Here is a 19,696-nt window from a genome sequence, read left to right as displayed (position 1 = left end):
TTACTAGTGCGGGTTTATTCACCATGAGGAACCTCAACCACACACTAGATAGAGAACTCATACACACAAACCAATCTACATGGACACCCACAAGCTACTGCACACTTCACTACAAATGTTGATATATTTGGAATAGAGTCACTAAGCTATGGCCTCTCCATTCCTTTTTTCAGTTCAAGACCAGTAATAATACCATCTGAACGTTCCAGGGCCACGGCATACTTTTGCAGTTGTAATATAATTATCACGTAATCTGAGCATTCCCTGACCACGTGCACTTTTCCTGAAAATCTAATAGTCATGGGCGACTGGAATGCAGTTGTAGGGGAAGGAGTAGAAGAAAAGGTTACAGCGGAATATGGGCTTGGGACAAGGAATGAAAGAGGAGAAAGACTAATTGAGTTCTGTAAAAAGTTTCAGCTAGTAACAGCGAATACCCTGTTCAAGAATCACAAGAGGAGGAGGTATACTTGGGAAAGGCCGGGAGATACGGGAAGATTTCAATTAGATTACATCATGGTCAAACAGAGATTCCGAAATCAGATACTGGATTGTAAGGCGTACCCAGGAGCAGATATAGACCCAAATCACAATGTAGTAGTGATGAAAAGTAGGCTGAAGTTCAAGACATTAGTCAGGAAGAATCAATACGCAAAGAAGTGGGATACGGAAGTACTAAGGAATGACGAGATACGTTTGAAGCTCTCTAACGCTATAGATACAGCAATAAGGAATAGCGCAGTAGGCAGTACATTTGAAGAGGAATGGACGTTTCTAAAAAGGGCCATCACAGAAGTTGGGAAGGAAAACATAGGTACAAAGAAGGTAGATGCGAAGAAACCATGGGTAACAGAAGAAATACTTCAGTTGATTGATGAAAGGAAGAAGTAAAAACATGTTTCGGGAAAATCAGGAATACAGAAATATAAGTCGCTGAGGAACGAAATAAATAGGAAGTGCAGGGAAACTAAGACGAAATGGCTGCAGGAAAAATGTGAAGACATCGAAAAAGATATGATTGTCGGAAGGACTGAATCAGCATACAGGAAAGTCAAAACAACCTTTGGTGACATTAAAAGCAACGGTGGTAACATTAAGAGTGCAACGGAAATGCCACTGTTAAATGCAGAGGAGAGAGCAGATAGATGGAAAGAATACATTGAAAGCCTCCATGAGGGTGAAGATTTGTATCATATGATAGAAGATGAAACAAGAGTCGATTTAGAAGAGATAGGGGATCAAGTATTAGAATCGGAATTTAAAAGAGCTTTGGAGGACTTACGGTCAAATAAGGCAGAAGGGATAGATAACATTCCATCAGAATTTCTAAAATCATTGGGGGAAGTGTCAACAAAACGGCTATTCACGTTGGTGTGTAGAATATATGAGTCTGGCGGTATACCATCTGACTTTCGGAAAAGCATCATCCACACAATTCCGAAGACGGCAAGAGCTGACAAGTGCGAGAATTATCGCACAATCAGCTTAACAGCTCATGCATCGAAGCTGCTTACAAGAATAATATACAGAAGAATAGAAAAGAAAATTAATAATGCGCTAGGTGACGATCAGTTTGGCTTTAGGAAAAGTAAAGGGACGAGAGAGGCAATTCTGACGTTACGGCTAATAATGGAAGCAAGGCTAAAGAAAAATCAAGACAATTTCTTAGGATTTGTCGACCTGGAAAAAGCGTTCGACAACATAAAACGGTGCAAGCTATTCGAGATTCTGAATAAAAGTAGGGGTAAGCTATAGGGAGAGACGGGTCATATACAATATGTACAACAACCAAGAGGGAATAATAAGAGAGGACGATCAGGAACGAAGTGCTCGTATTAAGAAGGGTGTAAGACAAGGCTGTAGCCTTTCGCCCCTACTCTTCAATTTGTACATCGAGGAAGCAATGATGGAAATAAAAGAAAGGTTCATGAGTGGAACTTAAATACAAGGTGAAAGGATATCAATGATACGATTCGCTGATGACATTGCTATCCTGAGTGAAAGTGAAGATGAATTAAATGATATGTTGAACGGAATGAACAGTCTAATGAGTACACAGTATGGTTTGAGAGTAAATCGGAGAAAGACGAAGGTAATGAGAAGTAGTAGAAATGAGAGCATCGAGAATCTTAACATCAGGATTGATGGTCACGAAGTCAATGAAGTTAAGGAATTCTGCTACCTAGGCAGTAAAATAACCAATGACGGACGGAGCAAGGAGGACATCAAAAGCAGACTCGTTATGGCAAAAAAGGCATTTGTGGCCAAGAGAAGTCTACTAATATGAAATACGGGCCTTAATTTGAGGAAGAAATTTCTGAGGATGTACGTCTGGGGTACAGCATTGTATGGTAGTGAAACATGGACCGTGGGAAAACCGGAACAGAAGAGAATCGAAGCATTTGAGATGTGATGCTATAGACGAATGTTGAAAATTAGGTGGACTGATAAGGTAAGGAATGAGGAGGTTCTACGCAGAATCGGAGAGGAAAGGAAAATGTGGAAAACACTGATAAGGAGAAGGGACAGGGTGATAGGACACCTGCTAAGGTATGAGGGAACGACTTCCATGGTACTAGAGGGAGCTGTAGAGGGCAAAAACTGTAGAGGAAGACAGAGATTGGAGTACGTCAAGCAAATAATTGTGGACGTAGGTTGCAAGTGCTACTCTGAGATGAAGAGGTTAGCACCGGAAAGGAAATCGTGGCGGGCTGCATCAATCCAGTCAGTAGACTGATGACCAAAAAAAAAAAATAAATAAATAAATAAATAAATAAATTAAGAATCACAAGAGGAGGAGATACACTTGTAAAAGGTCCGAGGTACGAGAAGATTTCAGTTAGATTACATCATGTTGAGATTCCGAAATCAGTCACTGAATTCTAAGGCGTACACAGGAGCAGATATAGACCCAAATCACAATTTAGTAATGATGAAGTTTCAGAGACTACTCAGTCAGAATCAATGTGCAAAGGAGTGGGATACGGAACTACTAAGGACTGAATAGATACGCTTGAAGTTCTATACAGCTATAGATAATGCGATAACGAGTAGCTCAGTTTACAGTTCTGTATAAAGAGTCATCGCAGAAATTGGAATGGGAGCTGTAGGTACAAGGAAAGGGACTGCGAAGAAAACATAGATAACGCAAGAAATACTTCAGTTGGCCGACGAAAAAAAGAAGTACAAAAATGTTCAGGAAAATTCAGGAATACAGAAATACAAATCATTTAGGGACGAAATAAATAGGAAGTGGAGGGAAGCTAAGGGGAATAGGCTCCAAGAAAAATGTGAAGATATAAAAAAAGAAATGTTTGTCGGAAGCAGTACCTCAGCATACAGAAAAGTCATAACAACCTACGATGAAGTTGAACTCACAAGTGGTAACCTTAAGGGTGCAATGGGAACTCTACTGATAAATACAGAGGAGAGAGTGGGTAGGTGAAAATAGTACATTGAAGGCCTGGATGATGAGGAAGACTTGTCTGATGTGACAGAAGGGAAACTAGAGTCGATAGGGAAGGCATAGGTGATCCAGCATTAGAATGAGAATATTGTAATTTTTCCTCCTTATCTTTTCTACGTAATTCTGTAGCTCTCAATTCGTTCGAGCAATCAATCATTCATGATAGGAAATACAGTCATAGCTCAGTCACTCAAAATGATTCTGAAATTTTACTTGTTAGAATGAAATCAGGTGGTGATTCTTCTTCTCTGCAGGCTCGTGCTTTGCGGCAGTCTGCTAATCTGTACAAATAAAATGCCTCGTAATTTTGGGAGCGTTGTATAATCAGTCGGGAAATCTCCTATCAAGCGGATATTTGGCTTTGATGAAGTTTAACCTTCCGAAGAAGTAATGGAGCTCTTGGATTATTAAGTGCAGGTTCGTATCCAGTCTTTCGCAAGTCCCTTCTGATTAACAACTACGCAATATATCGATAAATATCATTAATTCTCAAATTTAAAATACACACCATTTACTTGAAGGAACCATCTATATATATTTCCATTTAATCGTACAGTTCATATCAGTTATCTTCTGTAATAAATCTCAATAATCAGATTACAGTTCTTCCAAACCAAGCACAGGCTAATCGGCACGAAGACAATCCCGGAAGCAACCTTTCTTTTTTTTTTTAACAACCACCAGAGAGAGTACTTCAAAGAATACTTATGCGCTCATGGCATAGCTATTGTATGAACTACTTTTCGCATGGATTCTGCGAGTATGAAGATAGAAAATTTGTAAACGTCATTCAAGGGTAGAATTGTATCAGAATAATTCATCGAATATAAAGAGATATTACAATATAAAATAGCTTTGTCGGGTATAATATAAGATAAGCAGAAGGGATAGATAACATTCCATTAGAATTTGTAACACCATTGTGGACAATGGCAGGAAGACGACTATTTACGTTTATGTGTAGAATATATGTGTCTGGTGATACACCACCCTACTTTCGGGAGAATGTCATCCACACAATTCCGAAACTGCAAGGGCTTCCAAGAGCGAAAACTATTATACAACCAGCTTAACAGCTCGTGCATCCGAAATGCTGACAAGAATAAGTAGAATGGGAAACAAAATTGAGGATGTGTTAGATGACGATTAGTTTGCTTTTAGGAAAGGCAAAAGCACCAGAGAGGCTGTTCTGACTTTGGAGTTGGTAATGTAATCAAGACTAAGGAAAAAGCTTGATACCTTCGTAGGATTTGTCGACATGAGAAAATCGTTCGACAGTGTCAAATGGTGCAAGATGTTTGAAAATAGGGGTAAGTTACAGGTAGAGACGAATAATATACAACATGTACGGGAGCGAAAAGGGAGTAATAAGAATGGAAGACCAAGGACAAAGTGCTCCTATTAAAAGGGCTGTAAGACAGGGATGTAGCCTTCGGGCCCTACTGTTCAACCTGTACATGGAAGCAAAATATAGGTTTAAGAGTAGTATTAAAATTTTAGATGAAAGGGTATCGGTGATAAGAGTCGCTGATGACACTACCATCTTCAGTGAAAATGAAGAAGAATAACACAGTGTTTGGTGAATGGGTTTAACAGTCTAATGAGTGCAGAATATGGACTGAAAGTAAATCAAAGAAATAAGAAAGCCAGGAACTTAATATCAGGATTGATGCTTACGAAGTGGATATTTGAGATGTGCTGCTGCAGACAGAAGTTGAAAATAAAGTGGGCCGATAAGATATCGAATGAGGAGACTCTCCACGTAACCGGTGAGGAACGGAAGATATGGAAAACACTGAAAATAAGAAGCGGCAAGGTGTTGGAACACCTATTAGACATCGGGGAATAGCTTCCGTAGTACTAGAGGGAAGTGTAATGAACATGTAACACGTCAGCCTCAGTTGAAAATAGAAACCAATCTTTACCCAGGTTTCAGCCAAAATAATTTGGCCTTCTTCAGAAGGCAATGACACTAAACTATTGCTTGCCAAATGACTGGTTACTACGGTGCTACAGTTTCATACTTGACATGGCCAAACTTTGTCATGCAATAGTTTAGTGTCACAGGCTTCTGAAGAAGGCCAAATTATTTTGGCTGAAACCTAGGTAAAGATTGGTTTCTATTTGAAGCTGAAGCTGACGTGTTATATGTTTAATTATCACAGTTGCTGACTGGGCTGCACAATGTTAAAAATTCTTGGAAGTGTAATGGGTAATAACTGTAGAGGAAGACAGTGATTCGTACTAGATACGTTACTGGTAGCTCATAATAGCTCGAGGTTTGCCTTCATTGCCAAAATGCTATTTGCTACTTCGGGAAACCTCGGATCTGCGCATCGGTGTGTGTGGCCTTAGTCCATTCTTTCTTTCTATCTTTCTTTCCTTTTTTTAAGACACTTCTTGTGATAGGGACTGATGACCTTTGCAGTTAAGACCCATAAGATTAGACACACACATTTTTGCTTCTTGTGATCTGTTAACTGTCGTCCGAAAATTTTGTTCACTTACAGGTGTTGGTATATCGCAGTCAGATTGTCCGCAGTCTCTCTCTACCTGAAAAAAAGGGGGCACCTGAAAGTGACATGTTCAGCGGGATCTTGCTCTGCACATTCACAGATTGGTGTATTACTACATCCCATTCCATGCAGATGTTTGGGATATGGTCCGTCACTAGTTAATGGATACACCGCATGTCGAGTAGAGCCAATGTCCCGCAGTTTGCGACTGTATTTTGATACTTGGGAATATATTGTAAACCCACATTGCTGTGCTCTATTCAGACTGCCTTTCATCTAACTTCCAGTCTCGTAAACCTCTTTTATCAGTAATATGAGTTCTTGTGATCTCGTACATACGATCATATTGTCCATGCACCGAACAATACAGCGCTGCTCTGTAACGTACCACAGTATCCATCGGTCATACCATGGGAATCACCAGCCACACGCCGACAAGTGAAGTACGAAAGGCTCCGGTGAGCCTCAGAGGTACACTCCGCTGGATTCGTCGGAGTATTGTTTGGTAGCTACCTAGTCGAAGGCGATGCGCCCAGACTCTGGCTGCAAGGACCACAGTGACGTTGTAAATAGCTTCATGGAATGAGCGCAATACATCCAACGGTAATTTACGGTCAGCAGTGCCAGCACAGGCAGTCTTATGCATAATTGTGGACGCTCTCTGCGTAACAGATTTTACATATTCTAGGAAGATTCTTTTCTCGTCTAGAAGAATGGCTAAATATCTACAAATAGCACTCGTTTTACAGGAATTCCGTCAAGCCTCAGGGGTGATTTCTGGCAAGACAAAGTCTCCCCTTCAGACGTATGTATGTGGTTTTATGAACAGTTTGTTGCCCATGCACCAAAGCTGCATCTGAGCATGCACATCATTCGTCTTTTTCTCAAGTCTCGCCCTGGAGGCTGCAGACACAGTTACTACTATTGTCTGTGTGTGTATTTACTCCGTTTGTATTAGTCCGGCGCCTCCTTCCACCTCTCTCTGTCTCCTCCACCCTCTCTCTGTCCATCTACTCCTTCCTCACGTGTCCATTTCCCCGTTTTCCCTTACTCTTTCCATTTCTCCCTTCCCTTCTACGTTCATCTCCTCCTCCATCATATCTGTGTTCATCGCTTCCTTCCTCCTCTCTGTCTGTCCATCTCTTCCTCTCACATTCCTTCCCCCTCCACATCCCTCCCCCCACATGAATACGAGTTCAGTTGTTCTTACACCCACAGTATTTATTTCCAGATAGTGCGTAATATGTGTACCAATTTTGGTTGAAATCCATTCACGTGTGTGTAAGGCTTTGCCTGCATATGCACACGTTATATATATTTAACATATTTCAGGAGTATTTATTTTTGAAAACTTTAATAGAGAAATGTATCAGAATAGAACATTTTAAATTAATAATAAAGCAGTCGAGATCACAAAAAACTTGTAATAAACTTGCCTTTGCGATCAAAAATATTTTATAATTAATTTCACGTATATTTGTACAAATGTCCTCCTCTGTAGCGAATTTCTTGATGTAGTTTAGTTTTCAAGGAGATAAATACTTATGACGTCATATCCCCTGAACTGTGGTCATACACTGATACAATTTTGCAGGTACATCCAGTGGTATATGAGAATACTGTCTGTTAAATGTGTTACGAATTAGCAAAGAAGTAATTAACGAGACGGTCATACCTGATGCAGCAGTTTTACTGCATGAACAGGGAAACTGTAGTCGATAAACTCTTTTTCTTTCATCGTTTTGTGTGTGTGTGTGTCTGTGTGTGTGTGTGTGTGTGTGTGTGTGTGTGTGGAGGGATGGTAGGTAGTGGCAACAAGTCTGGTAACGTTTGAAACTATCTGTAAAGTTTTCAAGTTTGTTGTAGGTCACTAAGTGCTGTAATTCTCCAATATCGGATGGCTATAATCTAGCTGTTCGCGCGTCGTGACCTACGCTCTGTTTTCACCCCTACGCGTGTTAGAAGCACGTGAGTATTACGCTCAGTAGTTCTCTCCTGGCAGTAGGTCATATGTGTATCAAGTTGGATCGCAGTCGATCCAGTGGTTTAGGAGGAGACGTGTAACATATATAGATACTTAGATGCATCAACCTTTATAAGTTGTAGGGATGTTTGTGTTGTATAATGCAGACAAGGAAGCGAAAGAGACACGTTGCCGGAACATAGCCTACTCCTCTCGAATAGTTATCGGAGGGAAACTTAGCTTAACGTGTCTATTCAACAGACGGATCACCATCTAGAACAATGCCGGTCGTGGCATGGCAAATTTCGCGCAGGCCATATGTGAGGGTGGCCTGTGGGCAATGATTCGACGTGTCTCGGCTTTGCTGGTTCGCTCCGAGAAGATAATTGTATAGCACGACATTTCGTTTAGTAATGCTGTGTGGCATTTTTCGGTCGTCACATCATGCCTACTAGAGGCATGCTGCCACGGGATGGTAGGACCGCAGCTGTTCAGTACTGAGGAAACTGGATAATTGTTGTTTTTTATTTCGTCCGTTTCAGTTGCAACCGAATTTTGTATCAATGCAGCTAAGATGGAGGAAATAAAAAAAAGTCCAATTTCCTCACGTCTCTCTTCAGGTGATCAGAATCGTTATGTTGTCGCTGTTCACTCTTTGCTATTAGTTCGATGTATGAAGGACGTTCATAGGTCTAGGTCGCACAAAAAAGGCAGTCTAGAGATGTGTAGTCAACACCGTTTAAAAAATGGGAATTACAGAAGACAGAGATGAGACTTCTAAATATACAGGGTCACTCACGAAGATATGCAAATACTTTTATACTAAAGAAAAACAGAAAAACTAAAGAAAAAAGTTCATATAAACATAGTGCCGCAAATGTTTAGTTATGGAGTTACAGCTAATAAAAGATTTTACCAGAAATTTAGAGAAATTTTGGGAAATTTGTGATAAGGTCTTATGGGACGAAACTGCTGAGGTCATTGGACCCTAAGTTTACACACTACTTAATCTAACTTAAACTAACTTACGCTAAGGACGACACACACACTCTTATCCGAGGGAGGACTCCAACCTCCGACGGGGGAGCCGCGCGGACCGTGGTAAGACACCTCAGACCGAACGGCTACCCCGCGCTGCAGAAATTTAGCGACTTCGCTAATATGAAGCCATTGCAAAACCATACGGGGTTAAAGTAAAGCACGATTCCCATTTCTTTTGCACTGATCTCATGAATCTAATAAAACGTGTCCCAGGCGTATATTTTCAGTAGTTTTCCAGAACATCCAGAGAAGCAAAGAAGTAATTTCGTAAAATTTTTTATTTATTAAATACTTGCCCAATTTGTTTTTTTAAATTCCAGATAATTGCACAGATAATTCAACAGATGTTGGAAGAATTTAATTTTGAAAAAATCGTGGTAATAACATTAACTGAGACTGTATGAATGTGAGAGATAATCTGCTTTTATTAATACCATAGCACACGTGAATTCATGTTAAACCGGAAAAAACAAATCTCAGTATTAAGGGAGTTGTACTATGTACACACAATTTCACAATGCATTCACAATAAATGTTCTAAAATATCTCCAGCAAGTTCAATGCATTTAGCTGCACGTGTATGAACAGATTATGTTGCTCGTTTCAGTTTCAGTGGGTTGCTCTTAATTTCGTCTGTTGCATTCATAATGCGTGCAAGTAATGGCTCACGTGTATTGACTTTGTCCTCATAAACTACGTTTTTCATCCATCCACAGATACAAAAATCCATTGGTGTTAAATCGGAGGATCAAGATGGCCACAGACGTGTAGCACCACGACCAATCTATTCCTGGGGAAACGTTTACACATTCTTAATGGAAAGTAAACAAATTTATTTGTATAATAATCTTTGCTTCTCTGGATGTTCTGGAATACTACTACAGATACAAGTCTGGGACATGTTTTATTAGATTCACCAGGCCAATAACAACAAAATAAATGGAAATCGTACTTTAACCTCATACAGTTTTGTGGTGGCTTCATATTAGCGAAGTTGCTAAATTTCAGGTAAAATCTTTTATTAGCCGTAACTCTGTAACTAAACATTTGCAGACCTATGTTTGTATGAACTTTTTTTCTTTAGTTTTGCTTGTAGGCCGGCCGGTGTGGCCGAGCGGTTGAGGTGCTTCAGTCTGGAACCGCGCGACCGCTACTGTCGCCGGTTCAAGTCCTGCCTTGTGTATGAATGTGTCTGATGTCCTTAGGTTAATTAGGTTTAAGTAGTTCTAAGTTCTAGACCTCAGATGTAAGGTCCCATAGAGCTCAGATCCAATTGAACCATTTATTTGCTTGTAGAATAACATATTAAAATATTTTCATATCTTCGTGAATCACCCCGTATATTATGCAATCGCATGAAAGAATATTACAGTACTACGGGGAAATAATTTAAAGATTTAGTTGACCAAGAAGGAGCAAAAAATTACAACGATCAACAGACGGTATTCCTTGGCCTGTACATGACGAACCACTTTCTGCTAAACTTTGAGGCATGCAGCAAGCGAAGAAATTGGTGGTATGAATAGTAGCGATCACTGAACGTGGTAGACGGGCAGAAGCATTCCTGCTAAGTGTTAGGAGCCTTGTTTGGAACGAAAACGTCCCACAAAAGGTCAAAGAAGTACTATATAGACATTACTACATCCCAATAATGATACATGCACCTGAAATATGGGTAATAAAGGAAATAAGTGTAAGCAGATTAAAGGAATGTGAAATGAATTTCCTCACAAGAAGGAACGGAGTAATAAGGTATATAGGATGAGGAATGAAAGGGTGACAAAAACTGTTGAACAGGAACCCTTGCAGAACAGAATAAAAATATGAAGTCTGAGATCTAAGGGCATTTAAAGAGAGTGAGAAAAAAGAGAATTTCCAATAAGATATACAAAATGGAGTTGTGAAAGATATGTCCAAGAGGAAGACCAAGGGGCGGATTGTTGAAAGATGTAGAGGAGTGTGTTGTAAAAAGAGACCGGAGTGTAGACAGAAAGATGGTGGGAAAACAGGACTAGCTGGCGAGGGTTAAGCTTCAAAGACACCCAGCCTGGGACTGGAAACTATTTAAGATAATGATGATGAATAGTAAAGTTTCTGAAGTCGCACCCAATAGTCCACTGTCAGTGGCAACAATTTGCGATGGAACTGAATCAACAGTATTTAGACTTTTTATAAGACTGCAAAGTACGTTGCTTAAGTCAAGTGGCATGCCTGAAAGATCCTTCGATTTAAAACTCGCTGTTGTTAAATTTATGAAGGAAAGGTGAGAGCAGAAACGAAAACTAGAAGATCTCCAGTAGACTGTAGATCTCACATTTCAAGTGGACTTGGCTGCACAGTGCCCACAGTAAGACACTGCAAGGTGATAAACAACTTATTTCTGATTTCACGGGAATGCATTTAAAAAGAAGATCACACTGTAGAAGGAACAAATACTGGAAAACGCAGTTCTGATCCCTGAGCTCACACCGCTAAAGAAAACGTTATGTTTTAAGAATTCATTGTGGACTTGAAAAAATTGCAGTGATTGTTTCCCAATCATTTTGAGAACACTGCCAGTCCTAGATATGTTTTTTAGACCTTTTGACATTTCAGCTGAAAGCGTCCTTGTAAATATGCAGATATAATTGATAGACGTGCAAGGTAATTCCTGTCTTCAAGACGAATCCTTTTACCTTAAAACTGTCCATGACATCTACGCTTCTTCCCTCAGTTACAGTTACCACGTCTCCATAATGTAAAGTACTACAATTTTTCGATCGACGTATTTGTTTGTAAGACCCTGTCTCAGTTATGAGATCAAGTAAGTCACTATTACTTGGTAACCTGAGCGCAAAAAGAGCACTGCAATCAGAGAAGGTACAAGGAACAATATTTGGGTGAGACTGTTCTGAACGCGTTTTCTAAAAATTACTTCAAGCAGTTAGACACAGAATGGCCTCGTTAGAACAATGCCTTAAATCTCCTCATAACTCTCCTCGATTCACTAAAAACACAAAAAGAAACCAGTCACCATGATAAGGTCCCGCATTTATTAACAGCAGTAATATCCACGTAATACTTGACGATCGAGCTGTAATATTACGAAGTACGAGAGGCACAAATAGAACATTAAAAAACCAAGGGGAATAATCGAAATCAAAGGATGTTTAGCATCGCCAACAAACGGCAGCGAACACTTCGCCTGAAGCAGAAGTTGTTCCCCATGACGTGATCCACCACCGCAACACAACCGACGCAAAGATTTAGAAACACCCTGTACATATGATCTTGTATATAATTATGTACACAGATGACATTTCCAAAGAGAAGAAACAATGCTACATAGCTCTGCCGGATAATAACGTGCATTTTGTGTCAAGAACTTTTAACACCAGGAGAGGACATTAATTCTATCTTGCCGCGGCCTCACTAATATTTTCCTCATAGACACGTGAAGCCGAAAGTTCCATACGTACGTTTTGTGTAAATTTAGTAGTCTCAGCCTAGTAAACCTATCTTAATGGTTTGATGTCGTCCTCCACCTCTACGTAGACAGCAATAACCTTCTCAAACTTTCTTATCTGCTGCACCCATCATCGTGTATAATGTGTTTCTGATATTCTACACACAACTGCCCTTCAATTTTTCCCGTCTGCTGTCCTTCCATCACCAAATTAATTTTTTTCTGGTCTCCGTAGCATATATAAAAAACGTGTCCCTTGTCGTTATATGTTAATTTTTATTGACTTCTTTCCGTGGCTGGTACCTTTAGTGTTTCTCATTTTCGCATTTTACCCGTCGTTTTCTCACATTCTTTGATAACGACAAATTTCAAATACTAAGCGTTTAGTCCCCTTCAAATTCCTACGGTCCACGTTTTATATCGTCTTAGTATTATCATTTACCCACATACTATGCACAGTATGCTGTAAATTCCATTATAGTCATTTTGGTCCTTGCTTTCGCGCAGAGGAACTCAAGCGCTGATACACTGTCTGACCAAATGTATCCGGACCTTAACACTGGAGAGTAATATCGAGTGCAACCACCTTCGCCTTTATGACAGCTTGAACTTTTCTGGAGACACTTGCAGTGAGCTGTCTGAAATTCTGTGGGGGCATTCGGCCAATTCTCCTTCAGGACACAAAACTATAGAAGTACTTGAATAATGATAACAAAACCAGCGGCTGTTTTGAATCTACGTCTTTTTTCTCTAACACATGCTACAAGTTTCGATTTCAAATGGTGTCATCTTCAGGCCCCAAGCGTAACGTGCCACCCACGTGGACTCTTTGGTGTGACGTCATAAGCGCGTGACTGCGTGTGAGATCGCTCTCTAAGTTTTCATCTATTTTTCGGTTTCAGATATATATTTTAATTGTTTTTGTAATAATATTTACTATATAAGTGACTTATTAGTGGTTTCTTCATTCACCTCTGCATTTCTTGTGTTGTGCCTTATATTTGTGAGTGTTTCGTATCGAGCAACTTAACCTCTTACCCGTGTTTACATTCCGCGCTGACCAGTTGCAGCTGTAGCGGCGCATCGAAAGCTAAGTACTAATTAATTGTTTGTGTATAGTAGTTTATTTAGGAACTTTAGTAGTCTTCAACCGGTGTTCTTGGTGTTTTCCGGTGAAATAACTTCAGAAGAAATTTTTGCGAACTGCTTTCAGTTTCGTTACTGTCATTAGACGTTTGATTTTCTTTCTGTGTTGGTATTTTGTTATATTCTCATTTGTTGTTGATTAATACTGTCAATAATAGTAGTTACTTCCCTTGTTGAGCAAGTTTGTGATAATTGTAGTCAGTTTTTAACATCTTCTTATTGTAGTAGCGGAACTTCGATAAAGTTGTTTTCTTGTTTCAATAATTGTAAAATTTTACCATGAGTGAGAAGTGTGGGCTTTGCCGTAGGTTCGTGAGTAGTGGATTGCGGTGTGAGACTTGTTCGAAGTATTTTCACTGGGGGGAATGCAGTGGGGAAGCCAGTGGGCATTATGGTGAGATCCTCTCCTGGAACTGCAGGTTATGTAGCAAGAGTAAGTTGATAGAGGAGCAGGAGCGTAAGATCTGTGCCCTTCAGGTGCAGTTGAAAAACGCACAGGAGGAGCTAGATAGGATGAGGAGGGAGAAGGGGGTTGGGGAATGGGAGCTGGCTGTTGGCAAGAGATCTGCTAGGAGAAGGAGATTTTCAGATAGTTTTACTATTGGTGTTTGTAATAGATATGACCAACTGTCAGAGTCTAGTGGAGAGGAATCTCTAGTAGCTGTAGATGTAGGAAGTATGCAGCAGACCTCAGCAGTTACGGTGGCTAGGACAGTTGCAAAGTCTAAGAGAAAGAAGAAGGTTCTGCTGTTAGGTAGTTCTCATGGTAGAGGTGTAGGCCAGCAGTTGCAGGAAGTTTTGGGGAGTGAGTACCAGGTAACCAGCATTGCGAAGCCTAATGCAGGATTGGCTCAGGTGACTTTTAACATAGGGGGGTTATGTAGGGATTTTACTAAAGAGGATCAGGTAGTGATTGTGGGTGGGGCTGGTAATAGTATTGATAGGGATGGGGAGTATGACATAGATGGTGACCTGGAAAAGATAGCCACTCAGACTGGGAACACGAATGTGCATTTCGTGGAACTGTTTCAGCGTCACGATCGGCCTCATCTTCATACAGCCGTCAGGCGTAATAACATGAGACTTGGGGGTGCGGTGATGACAGAAGGCATGAGTCACATTTCAGTGGTGTCGGTGGAGTCTATCAGTAGGACGGGTTTCACTAGACATGGCCTGCACCTCAGCAGGTATGGGAAGGGGAGGTTGGCAAAACTTATAGGTGACAGCATAGGTGGGGGTGGTGGGATCACTCATGGGAAAATTCCGGTAGTTGTGGGTGTTAGAGCTGTACCTTTTTTAGATTGAAGTCAGCTGATAGGTATTCCTGCCTAAGGGAAGTCTCTCTAACAAAGAAACCACTTTCTACAAAGCTTGGGTATCCGATTAATGAGGGAATTAGTATATTTCATCAAAATATACAAGGTATTAGAGATAAAGTTAGTGAACTGCTTATAGATGTTGACTCTGAAATTATTGGTATATCTGAACACTTCTTAAATAAGGAGATAATTCAGAGGCTTCCTTTACCAGGATACAGGTTGGCTGGCAGCTTCTCTAGGAGCGGTGTGGGGGAGTAGCCATGTATGTGAAAAACGGTATCCCATTTGAGTCAATTGATGTTTCAAAGTACTGTACTGAAAAGGTGTTTGAATGTTGTGCAGGTGTGGTTAAATTTAGTGGAGCTAAACTTCTTACTGTTGTTATTTATTGATCCCCAGACTCCGATTTCACAACATTTTTTCTAAAGCTAGAGGAGGTTCTTGGTTCACTTTATAGGAAATACAAAAAGTTAGTTATATGTGGTGACTTCAATATTAATTGTATAAGTGATTGTGCAAGGAAAAGGATGCTGGTAGACCTCCTTAATTCATATAATCTTATGCAAACCGTATTCTTTCCAACGAGAGTGCAAGGGAACAGTAGAACAACCATAGACAATATTTTTGTTCATTCGTCATTGTCAGAAGGGCATTCTGTTAGCAAAAAGGTGAATGGCCTTTCAGATCATGATGCACAAATTTTAGGTCTAAAAGATTTCTGTACTGCAACACATGTTAAATATAGTTACCAACTTTTTAGGAAAGCTGATCCAGTTGCTGTACAGACTTTTGTAAACCTTCTCAAGGAACAAGAGTGGCAAGATGTTTATAGTGCTGATACAGTAGACGGTAAATATAATGCTTTCCTCAAGACTTTTCTCGTGCTCTTTGAAAGTTGCTTTCCGTTAGAACGTTCAAAACAGGGTACTAGCACAAACAGGCAGCCTGGGTGGCTGACTAAAGGGATAAGAATATCTTGTAGAACAAAGTGGCAATTATATCAAAACGTTAGAAACAGTCAAAATCTAAATGCATCAGCCCATTACAAACAGTATTGTAAGGTGCTTAAAAAAGTTATTAGGATGGCAAAAAGTATGTGGTATGCAGATAGAATAGCTAAGTCTCAGGATAAAATTAAAACCATATGGTCAGTCGTAAAGGTAGTGGCTGGTCTGCAGAGACAGGTCGAGAATATAGAATCAGTGCGTAGTGGGGATGTCCATGTTACTGATAAGTCGCAAATATGTACAGTACTTAATAATCACTTCCTGAATATAGCAGGTGAACTAAATAGAAACATAGTCCCAACAGGAAATCATATAGCGCTCTTAGAAAAAAGTGTTTCGAGACTGTTACCTGAAATGCTCCTCCATGATACTGACAAGAGGGAGATTGAGTTAATAATTAAATCACTAAAGACCTAGAACTCTCATGGATATGACGGGGTATCTAGCAGAATACTGAAGTATTGTTCATTGGGAGAGTGCTTAGAAAATGTAGTCCATCAACAAAGGAGGTGGCTTATAAAACACTCGTTCGACCTATACTTGAGTATTGCTCATCAGTGTGGGATCCGTACCAGGTCGGGTTGACGGAGGAGATAGAGAAGATCCAAAGAAGAGCGGCGCGTTACGTCACTGGGTTATTTGGTAACCGTGATAGCGTTACGGAGATGTTTAATAAACTCAAGTGGCAGACTCTGCAAGAGAGGCGCTCTGCATCGCGGTGTAGCTTGCTCGCCAGGTTTCGAGAGGGTGCGTTTCTGGATGAGGTATCGAATATATTGCTTCCCCCTACTTATACTTCCCGAGGAGATCACGAATGTAAAATTAGAGAGATTAGAGCGCGCACGGAGGCTTTCAGACAGTCGTTCTTCCCGCGAACCATACGCGACTGGAACAGGAAAGGGAGGTAATGACAGTGGCACGTAAAGTGCCCTCCGCCACACACCGTTGGGTGGCTTGCGGAGTATCAATGTAGATGTTGATGTAGATGTTCCACGTATGTTAGCTCAGTACTTAGCCATATCTGTAACTTTTCCTTTAGGAGTGGTCGGTTTCCTGACCGATTAAAGTACTCGGTAGTGAAGCCACTTTATAAAAAGGGAGACAGGGATAATGTTGACAATTATAGACCTATTTCTATGCCATCGGTGTTTGCTAAAGTTATCGAGAGGGTTGTATATACAAGGTTACTGCAGCATTTAAATTCACATAATTTGCTGTCAAATGTACAGTTTGGTTTTAGAAATGGCTTAACAACTGAAAATGCTATAGTCTCTTTTCTCTGTGAGGTTTTGGACGGACTAAATAAAGGGTTGCGAACGTTAGGTGTTTTCTTTGATTTAACGAAGGCTTTTGACTGTGTTGACCACAAAATATTACTGCAGAAGTTGCAACATTATGGAGTAAGGGTAGTAGCTTACAATTGGTTCGCCTCCTACTTTAAGAACAGAAAGCAGAAGATAATCCTCCGCAATATTGAGAGTGGTAATAATGTTCAGTCCCAATGGGGCACTGTTAAGTGGGGAGTTCCTTAAGGGTCGGTGCTGGGGCCACTGCTGTTTCTTATTTATGTAAATGATATGCCTTCTAGTATTAAAGGTGATTCAAAAATATCTCTGTTTGCTGATGACACCACCTTGGTAGTGAAGGATCTTGTGTCTAATATTGAAACATTATCAAATAATGTAGTTCATGATATAAGTTCGTGGTTTGTGGAAAATAATTTGATGCTAAATCACAGTAAGACTCAGTTTTTACAGTTTCTAACCCACAATTCAACAAGAACTGACATTTTAATCAGACAGAATGGGCATGTTATAAGCGAGACGGAACAGTTCAAGTTCCTAGGCGTATGGATAGATAGTAAGCTGTTGTGGAAAGCCCATGTTCAGGATCTTGTTCAGAAACTAAATGCCGCTTTATTTACCATTACAACAGTGTCTGAAATAAGTGGCATTTCAACACGAAAAGTAGTATACTTCGCATATTTTCATACGCTTATGTCATATGGTATTATTTTTTGGGGTAATTCTTCTGATTCAAAAAGGGTATTTTTGACTCAAAAACGGGCTGTTCGAGCTATGTATGGTGTAAGTTCGAAAACCTCTTGTCGACCCCTATTCAACAGTCTGGGAATTTTGACATTGCCCTCACAGTATGTATTTTCTTTAATGTCGTTTGTTGTTAGCAATATTAGCTTATTCCCAAGCGTTAGCAGCTTTCACTCAGTTAATACTAGGCAGAAATCAAATCTGCATGTGGAATGCACTTCCTTGACTCTTGTGCAGAAAGGAGTGCAGTATTCTGCTGCATCCATTTTCAATAAGCTACCACAAGAACTCAAAAATCTTAGCAGTAGCCCAAACACTTTAAAGTCCAAACTGAAGAGTTTCCTCATGGCCCACTCCTTCTATTCTGTCGAGGAGCTCCTGGAAGAGCTATAAAATTAAGCAAATTCCAGTGTTACATTCTTGATTTTCTTTATTTAAACTAACGACTTGTCGCCTGAATATGTTCTTATATTTCATTTTATCAGTTTCTACAATCGTGTTATAATTTAATGTATTGACTCGTTCCATGACCATGGAGACTTCTCCTAAATGTGGTCCCACGGAACAATAAATAAATAAATAAATAAACAATTGCTTTGATGTGCAATAGACAGAATCATATGCAGCGGGCCATAATGACCTGGATTCCGTACCTTCCGTGGTAATAACAATACCAGCAAGGTACAAAATGGTGTAAGATGTGTTCATACTATGCGCATTTAGCACTTCCTAAAGCTCAATAAGAAGGCGACATCCTAACCATGAATAACAGCTCTCTACCGTAACGTCATCACCTCCGTACTTCTCTGTTGGCGCTGCTCATGATGGCAGGTGTCATTCTTAAGGTATTTGCCAAACGCAAATCTTTTCAGCAGATTGTCATAGGATATATCGTGCTTCATCACTCAAAGTCACTCGCTTCCAGTCACTCATTGTCCACTTAATTCGTTCTTTACACCATTTCAAGCATTGATTGCCACTGACTACAGATGTATGCAGAGTACGAGAAGCTGTTCGACGATTGTTCCGTTCCCAATTCTTCTTAACTCCTTGCGGACACTGTACTATCTGGACTGCTGGTAGCGCTTTAGAATACATGAGTGATGCCTTCCGTTGATTTTATAAAATTTTTCACAGCCTGCCTCCAAAATGAATGCTCGTCAGTTCATGAAGACTCGCTGGTCCTGATCTGCTGTGATTGTTCCTTCCTGTCTCCCTTTACAGTCACATTACCAAGAGGTGGCTTTGGCAGCTTTAGAACGCTTAGAATCTCCCTGTTGGATTTAGTTGTATTTCTCTGGTGGAATCCTACGACTAGTCCAAGTTCGGTATCACTTAGATCTTCGGAGCGACCCATTCATCTGTTACTGGTTTTCTACTGAGAATACAATACTCCCTACCTCTTTCTGTACGGATGAACCATTCGTGACATACAGTGCTAATTTCCACATTGCATAGAAGTGTCCAAATATTTTTGATCAGATAGTGTTCATTAGTGTTTTGACTTTTTCTTGACTTCCTTCGCTGCTTCTTCGATATACTAGCTAAACAACAGTGACAATAAGCAGCTAGGCCTATGTCTTATATGCTCATCAAAGCGGACGTAACTTTCTTAGTCTGCGTAAACGATATAGATAATTCATTTTACACTTTATCCATCTTTCTATTAAAAAGAACCCAGTCTGAACTGCTTAACGTTTCCAAAGTGGAACAAGTGATCAGTAACTATTCAATCCTTGTTTCCA

Source organism: Schistocerca americana, chromosome 7 (genome assembly GCF_021461395.2).
Source record: "Schistocerca americana isolate TAMUIC-IGC-003095 chromosome 7, iqSchAmer2.1, whole genome shotgun sequence".
Taxonomy (NCBI): Eukaryota; Metazoa; Arthropoda; class Insecta; order Orthoptera; family Acrididae; genus Schistocerca; species Schistocerca americana.
The sequence above is the reverse complement of the archived record's forward strand: the minus strand, read 5'-3'. Positions refer to the sequence as shown.